Genomic DNA, 11,605 nt, shown 5'->3' with positions numbered 1-11,605 from the left:
AAAAGTCACTGGCTTGAGACTAGAATATTCTTGATACGAAACATGAGAGCAGCTGTCATAAGATATTAATATTTGGTGATGAAGAGCAAGGTAGATTCCTGATCTTGGCCAGGTTTAGGGTGGCTCTGACTGTAAGTTTTTATTTAATGTTCATTACACTCGGTGTCCAAGACTGTTGCATGGGGCCTATTCAGGAAGGCAGACTTGATCCCTGCTGGAGAAGAATGAGATCGCACAACTTTTTCTGTCTGGACACCCTAGTGGCTAAGTATATTTTTTTCCAGTTATTTTGTATTAAGATGCCAAGTCTTTTAGGAATGCCTGATTCGTTTTGCAAGTGGGGAATCCACTGTTATTACCTTTTCATGGCTTGTATTTAGCATGCCCCTGTGGAGAACAAGTTCTCCTGGCACATATCACGGATCACAATGTGAGTTATGAGTCCCCAGCTGAAAATCAGAGTGTGTAACTGTGTCACGGTCCATTTCCAACCTGTAGGCCCAATCTCCAAGGAGGCAAGTGAAAAATGTCCCTTATGGGTTTTAACATAATACCATGCTGAATTTTTTTTTTTTTTTTTTTTTAATTTTAGAGCTGACAGCAGCTAAAGATTACATTGAAACCTCAAAGGAATAGAGTAGTAAGAAGCAGACAGACAGTTTCCTAGCAGGCTTCTGACAGGACTTGAATTTCTGATTTATTTTCTTGATGAAGGTGATGGAGTGGGAGGAGGAGAGGGAGAAAAATCATTAAATACAGATTCAAAAGGGTTCTTGAGCATGGTAGATTTAAGCTTGACTTACTTCATTCTTCGGCAACATTGTTACTTACATTGTAAATAATACTAAAAAAATGCTATTAAATACTGCATTGCCTGCTCACCTAGCAAAGGTGTCAGTTTAGTTTGGTCTCATCAGTATAATGAAAACTGCAAAGTGATCAACTCACATGACACCTTTTCTGTCCCTATTGATAAAACTTGGTTTTATTATAGGCCTGACTCTATTTTAAGGAGTAAGTGCTGATGGCTGGATTGATTAATACAGCATAATGAATTCCATAACATGGTGTCTACTGTTACCAAATGACAACTACTTGTGTATGTACATGTGTCTCCCCTGGAAGGTTCTAAGTTTCTTGAGTTTGGAATGCTTTTTTCCTTCATCATTATATAGTAGGGCCTTGCAGATGATAAGCATTAAATAAATTAATGTTTTTCAACAGGCTTTTTTGAGTCCCTCCCTATACCAGATACTAGTATAGAGATGAAAAAAAGCCAAATCTTTATCCTGGAGAAGCTCTCAGTTAGCTGGGGACACAAGCATCTGTTACAACCCAATAGTCAAAATAGAGTTCCTCTCATAAATCTTAGAATAAGAAGCTGATGCTGACGAATGTGAGCAGACTACAAGATGGCCAGCAGGGCCTAGTTCACAATTCTGTATGTTTGGAGGTGACATGGCAGGAGAAGCTTAGCTCTGTGTCTTCCTATGGGCAAACCAAGTCAGTGTGTCTTTACTCTTTCAGAAATAATCCCAGGAAGAAAGGCGAAAGGAACAGTTCAGCTTTGCAGACTGTTGGCCACTAACAGACCTTGAGAAACGGCCAGGGAAAGCGTGTCCTGAGCCCTCAGATCTTCCCACACCTGGCTGGGAGCTTGTTCCACCATCCCTGGCTCTAAGGTAAGGGTTTGCTTTGAAAAGTTGTGCTCTCAGCTTTCCTGTCAGCTTCCCCGGGTGCAGACATCTCCTGCTAAAAAGAGAAGCAGGAGAACAAAGTTAAAAAGCAGAGAACGAAAAACGGCAGAAAGAAAGAAGGGACGAGGGGAGGGGAGGAGGAAGGAAAGCAGCTGAACCTGTTTCCCATGGGAAGAGGAATAACAACACCTAAGGGGTATTGTATATATTTATTGTAATTGCCTCCTGAGCAGTCTTTCTTTTGTTCACTGTTCTCTAAAATTTAAATTAGGTCATTATGTTTATGCTTCCAATCTTCTAACATCTTCCCATTGCACTTGAGATAAATAAATGTTAAAAAGTTGAACAAAGGGCTGGGGCTGTAGCTCAGTGGTAGAGTGCTTGCCTAGCCTGTATGGGCCCAAGGTTCAAAGAGAAGTAAAACAAGCCCCTGATTTTTCCAATTTATATAGAGCTCATCTATTTTCAATATTTCCCCTACCATATCCTGTGTCCTGTTCTTTGTCTTCATAAAATGATCATTACTTACCAGTAGATTGGTATTTTTTCCTCTCATTTATTAATTGTTTGCCTTCCTTATAAAAGTGTAGTCTGTATGACAGCAGGGGCTGCTCCTAATTTGTTCTTTAATCCACCATACACTCACACAGAGTGTGAAATTAGGTGGTCAATAAGTAGTCAGCAGCTCTTGTTCCTCTCATGAGGAGTAATGAGAAATTTTTATAAATTCTGAAGCGCTTGATTCCCTCCCTAAACAAGAAACAACTGAAGTGCTGGGTAGCTTTTCAGTTGAAAAAGTGCCTCTCCACGTGGTATCTTATGGTTACTCTCAGAGCAGTCTTCAGAGGTCACCAGGCCTCTTAGGTGTCATAACCCACATTTCACCAAGAAAATCAAATGTGCAGCAAGGAAAATGACCAGTTTCAATGTCCTGCAGTCCACTAAATAGATTCAAGTGCAGATGGATGCCCCTGGGCTCCTGTCTGCATAGTGGGGAAAGGGAGAGCGCCAGAGGCAAACAGCTGGGAGGCCTGCAGTTCCTTCTGAACTCCAGGGTAAAGGGCAGGCATGGAGTTTAAGGTGGCAGGGGGTACTCACGACCTGAGGAGTCTCTCATTAATCCCTCAGCTCTGGCAAAATGTTAAAAAATGTAAAAAGGAGGAGGAGGAGGAGGAGGAGGAGGAGGAGGAGAAGAAGAGGAAGAAGAAAAAAGAAATCTGAAAAACTGAAATAGGAACTGCCAAATGATGTTCCCATTGTTCAAGTTACAGAGTTCGCAGGTGGCAGAAACAGGTGAAAGAGACATCGTGAGATGTGACTTGAGTTGTGCCAAAGCCCCTGCCCTGTGTCCCTCAGGTCCTGTCTCATTCACCAATTTCTGACCCTTCCAGAGCTCTTGCCTCCCTCTGGAAAGCAGCATCATTTGGTGGTTGAATTAGTTTCCTAAGGCTGCTGTCACCGATTACCACAGACTTGCTGACTTGAATCGTGGGTTTGTTCTCTAATAGTTTAGGAGGTCAGATGGCAGCAGTTGATTTCACAGGGCCAAAAGTAAAGTGTCAGCTGGCCAGAGATTCATCTGAAGGCTCCAGTGGAAAATATCTTTTTGTGGCTTCCGGTTTCTTGTGGCTGCCAGCATTCCTTGGCTCGTGGCTACATCAATTTAATCCTTTTTTCCCTTGCCTTCTCCTCTTCTGTAGTCAAATCTCTCTTTGCTTCACCCGCATTTAGGCCCACCTGTATAATATTGAACAATCTTCCAATCTCAAGAGCATTGATTTAATTACACCGCCAAATCCCTTTTACCATATAAGACAACATTTATAGGTTCTAGGAATTAGGGCTTTTTAGATCTTTGAGAGCCACTAACCACAGTGCTTAAGTTTCTGAAGACAGATGATTTGAGTCAAATTCTGATTTTATTCTTATGAGCTACTTAGCCAGGGACAGGTCACTTGCTATTATGGTTTAGATATGAGGTGTCTCCCAAAAGTTCATGTGTGATACAATGCAAGAAAGTTTTGAGGCGAAATGATTGGGATATGAGAGCCTTAACCTAATCAGTGCATTGATTCTCTGACAGGTACTGGGTGGTACCTACAGGCAGGTAGGGTGTGGTTGAAGGAAGTGGGTCATTGTGGGTATGCCTTTGGGGTTTCTATTTTTGTCTATAAGCGGAGCTCTCTCTCTGCTTTCTGGTTGTCCTGTCCTGAGCAGGTTTCCCCAGTCACACTCACCTGCCCTGATGTTCTGCCTTACCTCAGGCACAGAGCAATGGAATCAGCTGTCTATGGACTGAGACCTGACACATGAGTACTAAATAAACTTTTCCCCCCTAAAATTGTTCTTGTCAGGTCTTTTGGTCACAGCAGTGAAAAAGTTGACTAAAACACTTGCTTATGACTCAGTTTCCTCATCTAAAAACAGATATGGGAGATAACAGTATCTGTCAGAGGATTCTTGAGCAGGTTAAAAATTAATGAATATGAAGCCAATGTACATCTTACTACTCAATGAATGTTAGCTATTTTGGTTTGGATGGAATACATTTATAATTCTTCTTATTTTTTCTTCCCTTAGCAGTAGAGGTTGTTCTTCAACAAAATTGAACACGCAGGCCCATACATAGAGCAGATCATAGCTGAGCCTCCCTGGTAGAGGGGATGTGAAGAGCAGGCTGACCTTGTGACCCCTAGGTCCTCAGCCACTGCCAACCACTTCTGAGCTCCTTAGGGCTGGCTCTTTTCATAGGACACAGAGTGAGAGAAGTGAAGTTGGAAAATCTGTCTTAATCAATGAAATCTTCAGGCTGTTTGGTGTCAGGCCTGGGTGTAGAAGCTAAGAGCAGGAGTTTCATCAGATTACCTGACAGCAGTCCTGCCTCTTCTCCTGATAGTGGCTTTGAACCAGTTAATTTGTCTGTGCTTTGGATTTCTTCATCTGCAAAACAGTAAGAATAAAATATGCCACACATGGAATCATTACAAGGACTAAATGCTTCCGAAGTGCTTAGGATGAGGTCTCACACATGGCAAATGTTTTTGTTATGTGCTGGGACTCTAAAGGGGACTAGATACCATCTCTCTCCCAGGAGACCTAACAGGGTACTGGGGAAGGCAGAGGAGGGACCAAGATCCAAGGCAGTTCTTAGGTGTGAATTCGGGGTGAGGGACAGTGGTCCAGGGAAGGGAAGTCTGAGTCAAAGTTTTGCAAGAGGTGTGAAGCTACAGAAGTCAGGCGGCTTTGCTGGGGTGGATGGGTCTGGATGAGGAAAGTCTTCTGGGTAGATGGAGTCAGGGAAAGGCTATAGACAAGAAGGGTCAGTGGCCAGCTGTGGCTGAGTGTAGGAGGTAGGGAATTCTGTGGTGAGAGAAGATGACAGAGGAGGCAGGGACCAGCCCCTAATGCCCTTGGGTGCTTCAGAGAGGTTCCACCTCACCTGGGGAGAGGAGGAGGATGTAGAGAACCACTAAGGAGGAGTTGTGAGCTGAAGAAAGATCACTTCCTTTCCCTGCCTCCCTTTTTCTTAAAGGCCAAAAGGTTCCTGCATTTCCCTGGAGGGTTAAGAGTGATGTGTACCCTTCCTGCTTTGGGGTAATTTACAGCAGAAAACAGGCCCACAGTGGCCCTTGAGTCCTGTGCTCTTTAGGTCACCTTGTAGTTCTGAGCAGGGATCCTGGGGCTGATCTCCTAGTGCTGGGCTGCATGTGCTGACCAAGCTCTCCTTGATAGGCTAAAGGGCCGTGGGCACACAGACAGCAGAGCTCTGCCTCAGGAGAGCCAGTCCCTGCAACGTAACCAGTGATGAAAATTGTCACCCTATCACAGAGAAATATCCCTTTCTCTGGTTAGTCAAATATAACAGTTTCTGTGAGCTCTTAGGCCCAGAACTGGAAGGACCTGAGTCGGGTGGTTTTCCAGAATTTTGGAATTCTACAGAGATATCTCTGGGATTATTTTGGGAAAAGTGAGACATGAGATGGTCACCCCCATGATAACCAATGCTTTATTTACCTAAATCCTGTATGTGGTCATGTTGGAAAATTTTGAGTTTTAGGTCAAAATGACAAACTGGAAATTACTTTCTTAGCCAACCTCTTTATCTGACAATTGAAAAAACTGAGGCCCAGAGAGCAGAAAGTCCAAAATCATCTGACAGGTGCAAACAATGCTGAATTTAAGAAGCGAGGTTTTTTTCTGCCTGGTATAATTATGATTCTAGAAAAGCCATTTTAAAGGAAAGGCTGTGGGTATCCTGTTTTTTAAAACCACATTGTCCACTCAGTTTGGAATTCTGCTTTATCTCTGAAGAAAGGTGGGACAATCAACTATTTCTCCAGAATGTTCTCTGTGAATTCCAATGATAGGAAGATGTGTTAATCTATTTTTTGTTTTGTTTTGTTTTGTTTTGTTTTTTTCATGGTCAGTAACTATTCTGGGCTCTGGAAATCCTGTACAGAGACCTACTTTGGAGAAGAAGCTGAAAGCAGTTCTACCTAGCACTTATCCTGACACACATTGACACACACAGTACCACTGTGCCTACACACTACACATGCAGTGTACCACACATATACAAGCATGCACACAAATTCATACACATACCATATACACACATACACACACATAAAACACACCCCCACGCCACTTATACATGCATGCATGTGCATACCACACATGCTTACACATACCACACAGACTTGAAAGCTTGCATACGTATACCACCCAGGCATGGGTATGTGCGCGCGCGCGCGCACACACACACACACACATACACACACACACACACCCTGTGTGGCTAGAGGGGTGTCCTTTGTTTCCTACAGGTTCCCTTCCGTGGAGAATTTTCCATGACAAGCCTCAGATGAGACCTTCTCTGGGAAGTAGGTCACCTGTGAGCAGGAAGATGAGTGCTTTGCTCACCCATGGCCTGCGGGCAGCTGCAGAGCAGAAAGGAGGCCTGGCCACGGACCATTTTCACTCTCTTTCATCTTAGAAGCAAAAATGCTTTGGTTCAGAGCCAGGGGCAGAAAACTTCACATTTCATCTTTCTTTCCCTGTCGCTGTCACCCACACAACCCCCGTTCCTTTTTTATTTATTAAAGGTTTTCCTGACAGGTAGATGGAGCACCAGTCTTCAAAGTTCCTATTCCCTCCCCAGAGCCTCATTTTCTCCAGATGAAATGGCTGAGTCCCACAGAAAGTCACTCACTGCTATGCGTGCAGAGAGGAAGTGAAGGGGACCACACACTTGCCACAGCCCACCCTGGCCTACACACCTGCACACCATACCATGTATATGCCCACGCACACCCCAGCATGCAGGACTAGTGGGAAATTCCAGTTCCAGAATCTGGTGGAACAAAATGCAATGTATTTTCTGTGTTGCCTCTAGTATCATCCATATTAACTACCTAGATATCTGCCCAAGACTTGGTGTGGACAGCTGGAGAGCAGGGCAGGGGAGTGGCCCCTGTCTCAGGCATTCTGTCCAGGGTCAGTTTTCTGTTGACTTACTGAATCCACCTTTCTCCTGCCTTTGTATTTGGCCTTTGATCTGGAATCTGGTCCTTCCTTGGCTGGTGTTTAGGTTTGACTTTCCCCAGAAGCAAAACCTGAGCCAGTAGATAATTTGGGGGGTTCAGGGGACCTGGTCAGGAGATTCATCCAGGGACAGAAGGCAGGTCACACAGCGTGCCTTTGAAAGCCAGTTAGTCCCAAGGGTCCTTGGAATCCTTTCTGTGGATGCTTCAGGAAACACTATAAACCACAGGCCTCAGAATTATCCTGCCCTAGGCTCAGGGGAGTTTGGATACTTACCTGCCAATCCTAGATAATATTGGTTGAGGGCTAAGAATACCCAGTACTTCTGGCTTGCCATTCAACTGGGACAGAGCTGCCTTCCATGGCTCTTGAAATACAGTCCCTCTGCCCAGGGACGAAGATGCTGACAGGTGAAAGTGAAGGGCTCGCACGATCTGGGCAGGTGCTGACAATGTCTGTCATGGATTGCCAAGCTTGGTCCCTTGCTCAGTTTTCCACACTTCATCCAAGGTGAGCCAATCGCATACCTTCCCTGGGAGTTTGGAACTATGGGAAGAGGTATAGTGAATTTTAGTTCTTCTCTGCTCCATTCTGGGATTGGTATGTAAATATTCCAACTCCCTAGCTCCTCCAGGAGGATAATAGCTCCTGCTATTGAGGGTCACTTCCAAACTCTCTCCCACTGTTTGAATAAATCAGGCTACTACAGTTGAAAATGAAGCAGACATGCACACCAAGAGATGAGTGGAGGGAGGAATTCTATGGGGTTCTAACCCCATGTCTTCAGTTACCTTGAGATCCAAGTTAAGCCTACATTCTGAGCCTTTAATGAATTTTTCCTATCTGTTCCCTTTTTGCTTTCTCTGTTTCTCTAATGGCCTTTATTGGGCCCCAACATTCCATGTGGGCCATGCATTTCATACATCCATTTACCATCCAGGGGTCTTAATCAAGTATTATCTTCTAGAGACAAAGTTCTTTCAGCCAGTGTGAGACAAAAGAAAGATATCTTGTTACCCACCTTAGTGTGTGTATCTTCATTAAAAAACAAAAACAACAACAAAAAACTCTGCTGTCCTTCTAAAATTCTTTAAAAAACAAAACAAAACAAAAAAATAGAATAAACCTCCATTCAAAAGTTAATTTTTCTCTTATGTATGTTAGTCAGGAGTCTTTTGGTTACAAAAAGGAAATCTATTGGCTTACACAAGAACATTTTCTTTTCTTTTTTTCTCTTTCTTCTCTCTCTCCACCCCACCCCGGGATTAAAAAAACCTTCAAGGAGATCATCTTTAGGTGTAGTTGGAAACAAGAGCACAAATAGTGCCATTGTAGCTCAGTGTTGGTATATACCTCAGATTTGTTTCCTTGGTGCTAGCTTCATTTTCCAGTGAGCTCGAACCAGATGATAATTTCTCTCATTGTTCCTGGCAACTTAGAATGACATCCTACCAGCAAAAGTCCTAAGGCTTTACAAAGGTCTCATTGGCCAGCTTGAGTCTTGTGCCAGCTTCTTGGCTTATCACTATGACTATCGGCATGTGATATCCTACTGGTCATGTCTGGATGCCTCTGAGCTCTGGAGGAGAGTTAGGCGTACGTGATCCACGTGGCCTGGGTTGAAAAGGAAAATAGGAATGATCTTCCCAGAGAAGAGGAATTGGACGAAGGGTCCACAGAAACACTAAGACTTTGTACCTGGTGCTCAGCATCTGGTTGAGAGAACATGTTAGTGGGCTAGAGTTTCAGGCAAAGTTGTCTTTGGCCAATTTGCAATGTACTATTAAATAAAAAAAAATCTTTCTCTGTTATTCTGGAAGAAGAGAAAGAAGAGAACAAAACAATAGAGGGATCCTGAAGTGTAAGTGTGGGTTTCCTGGGATCGGGGAGGAAGAGGAAGCCACAAGAGCAGGACATGCTAGAGATCTGAATGATTGCTGAAGATGGTCATATTTTCCTTCAACAGATGAGGTGGTCAGCGGTGTCTTCGTCTCAACTTCTATGCTATGACTCATTTAGCATGATTTTCTCAAGGTAGTGTATGAGTGTGTACTAGTGGATATGCCTATGTATGCATGCATGTGTCTGTGTAACTGGTGGGATTATGTAAAAGGAGCTCTTCCCCTTGGGGCTTTAAAATTCTGAGATTGCTCTGCAAACACATTTGACAAGTTCAGGAGATATGTGTAGGGTGGGTGGAGGTGGAACAGGTTACTATTCTGCCCACCAGGAGACTTGAAGGCATTAGACCCCTATCATCCAGCATTCTCCAGGGTTTAAAACTCTCAGTGTTAACTCTAGTTACTAGCCCAGAAACACTGGTGCCATTGTGTTAACGTTCTCTTTAATAATCCAATCTAATCTACGTGTGGATTGTCTGGGGGAAGGGAGACTAGCTGAGATCTTAAGCAGGTCACTGTGCAGATGTTGCAAGGCACTATCTGCCCGAGAGTACAAGATGAGACAAGCCTCTGTCCACAAAATAATGACTAGTGCTTCTTGAAGATTTACTAAGAGTTTATTAATGTAATCTGTACGATAATTCCGCATGTCAGATTCTGTTAGTGTTGCTATTTTATAAATAAGGAATCTAAGGTACAAAGAAGTTAATAACTTCGCCAGTAGCACACAGCTAGTAAAGTGGCAGAGCTGGAATTTGAACCTAGCCTGTCTGCCTCCAAAGCACTGCTCTATTGTTAATCCGTCCCCCAGACCCAACTCTTTACCTTTGCAAGGCATGCAAAGCCTATCTGGTCCCATCTTTCATCCAAGTGCAAGATTTCTCACTTCTTGAATCCCTCCAGTGATGGGGCTGGGGAGCTTACTGCCTCCCAGGAGAAACATTTAGACTGTAGTGAGCTATCATGATTGAATAGTGTTTTTTCCCTTTACTGAGCTCAGATCACCCTCAATATAGTTTTCATCCTTGAAAATTGTGAGAGTGGCCCTGTATTGAGCAAGGGTTTTGTGTCTGGATGGGTGCTAAGCATTATCTTATTATCTGCTTTAATCTTCACAATGAATTTATCTTATCAACAAATCTTATCTATAAATACAGAGAAGAGACTCAGAGAAGTGAAGTAATTCATCCAATATCATACAGAAGAGATAAGAATTGAATCCTAGTTGAAATCCAAAATCATCTCCATAAGCAGTGATGTCTCCCAGGGGCAGAATCTTGGTCCTTGTAGCACTCATTTTATTTCAATTAAGTACTTCTGCCTGCTTCCTATAAGGTCTGCCCGCTCCCACCCCTGTGGTCAGAATGCTACCTTCTTGGGAGAAGGTACTCTCCACCCAGCCCTGCTTCTGGCCTCAGTGCTGAACCTGAGAAAGGAAGCACAAGCTGAAGCAAGCTGCCTGCAGCTCTGGGGGAAAGCTGCCAGGAGCTTACACTGAAGATAGCTATCTTCCACTTTTCTATAATACAATACTGTGTTCTCCCAACAAAAAGCCCGGGAATCTTCCCTGATGCCCTCCAGCAGGTTTAGTCACTTAGCATTCTGCACACACCCTGCTGACTCACTTAGGCAGCATTGTATTATAATTGTGTTTACAGACCTTTCTCCTTCAGTAGAATGCCAGCCCTAGGACCACTGTGCCTTTCATTATGAACCTCTGCACATCTGGAAGGACACCTGGGAAGGGGTTTGCTAGAGCACTATCACACGCAAGCGCTCTATCATTTCACTTTTTAAAAAATCTTTCCTCAACTATAATGCAAGCTCCTTTGTACAGAGATTTTATCTATTCTATATGCAAATGATACTTAGCACCTAGGACAGGGCCCAAGGCAGTGTAGGTGCATGGAGAATATTGTTAGAGGCATGACCATCCCTGAGACTGAAGGGGGCAGGTGGCTGGAGAGCCAACCTTGGGAAAAGGGCCGACTCACCAAGTGTGGAGGAGGGTGTAAACACCGGCTAAGGAACAGCAAGCGTCCCTCATGATGGTGGATCAGCATGTGAACACCCTCATTCTCATTGTAACTGTTTAACAGTGTCTTTCCTTTAAACAACAGCCCACTATTCTGATGAGCTAATAAATGAGCAAGTGTGCCATAAAAGTGATGTTGAAAAACTGAAAATCCACTTATTTTCACAAAACTTCATTTCCAACGTTGAGAGGATGTTAAAAGACACTCTTCCTGCTTTCTTGGAGTTTTATTATGGGACCAGAGGTTACGAATACTGTCACATCCTAAAGAGGTGCTAGCACCCCTGTGTCTGACCTGCTAAGAGGTGCTTCTGGCTCTAGAGCACCTTCCCACACCACCCAGATTTGGAAGAGCAAGTGGAAGAAGTCACCAGGAAGGACTGTTTTGGAGAGAGGTATAGGTGTGTAGACTTACTTTTCCTATCTCC

The 11,605-nt window shown here is 43.8% G+C and overlaps 1 long non-coding RNA gene across 1 annotated transcript in view; it reads right to left on the bottom strand.

Annotated features, from left to right (window-relative positions):
- Positions 1-4,272: 4,272 nt before the first annotated feature.
- The window catches only part of LOC306659390, a 62,839-nt gene continuing 55,506 nt past the window's right edge, over positions 4,273-11,605 (bottom strand). Inside the window, exons 2-3 of the long non-coding RNA XR_013763285.1 lie at positions 5,301-5,484; positions 4,273-4,637 (exon numbers count right to left, since the gene is read on the bottom strand). This is a non-coding gene — a long non-coding RNA (uncharacterized lncRNA). The remainder of the gene's footprint in view (positions 4,638-5,300; positions 5,485-11,605) is intronic.

The sequence above is a fragment of the Sciurus vulgaris genome, assembly GCF_902686455.1.
Source record: "Sciurus vulgaris genome assembly, chromosome: 1".
In the NCBI taxonomy this organism is placed as follows: Eukaryota; Metazoa; Chordata; class Mammalia; order Rodentia; family Sciuridae; genus Sciurus; species Sciurus vulgaris.
The sequence above is the reverse complement of the archived record's forward strand: the minus strand, read 5'-3'. Positions and strand labels throughout refer to the sequence as shown.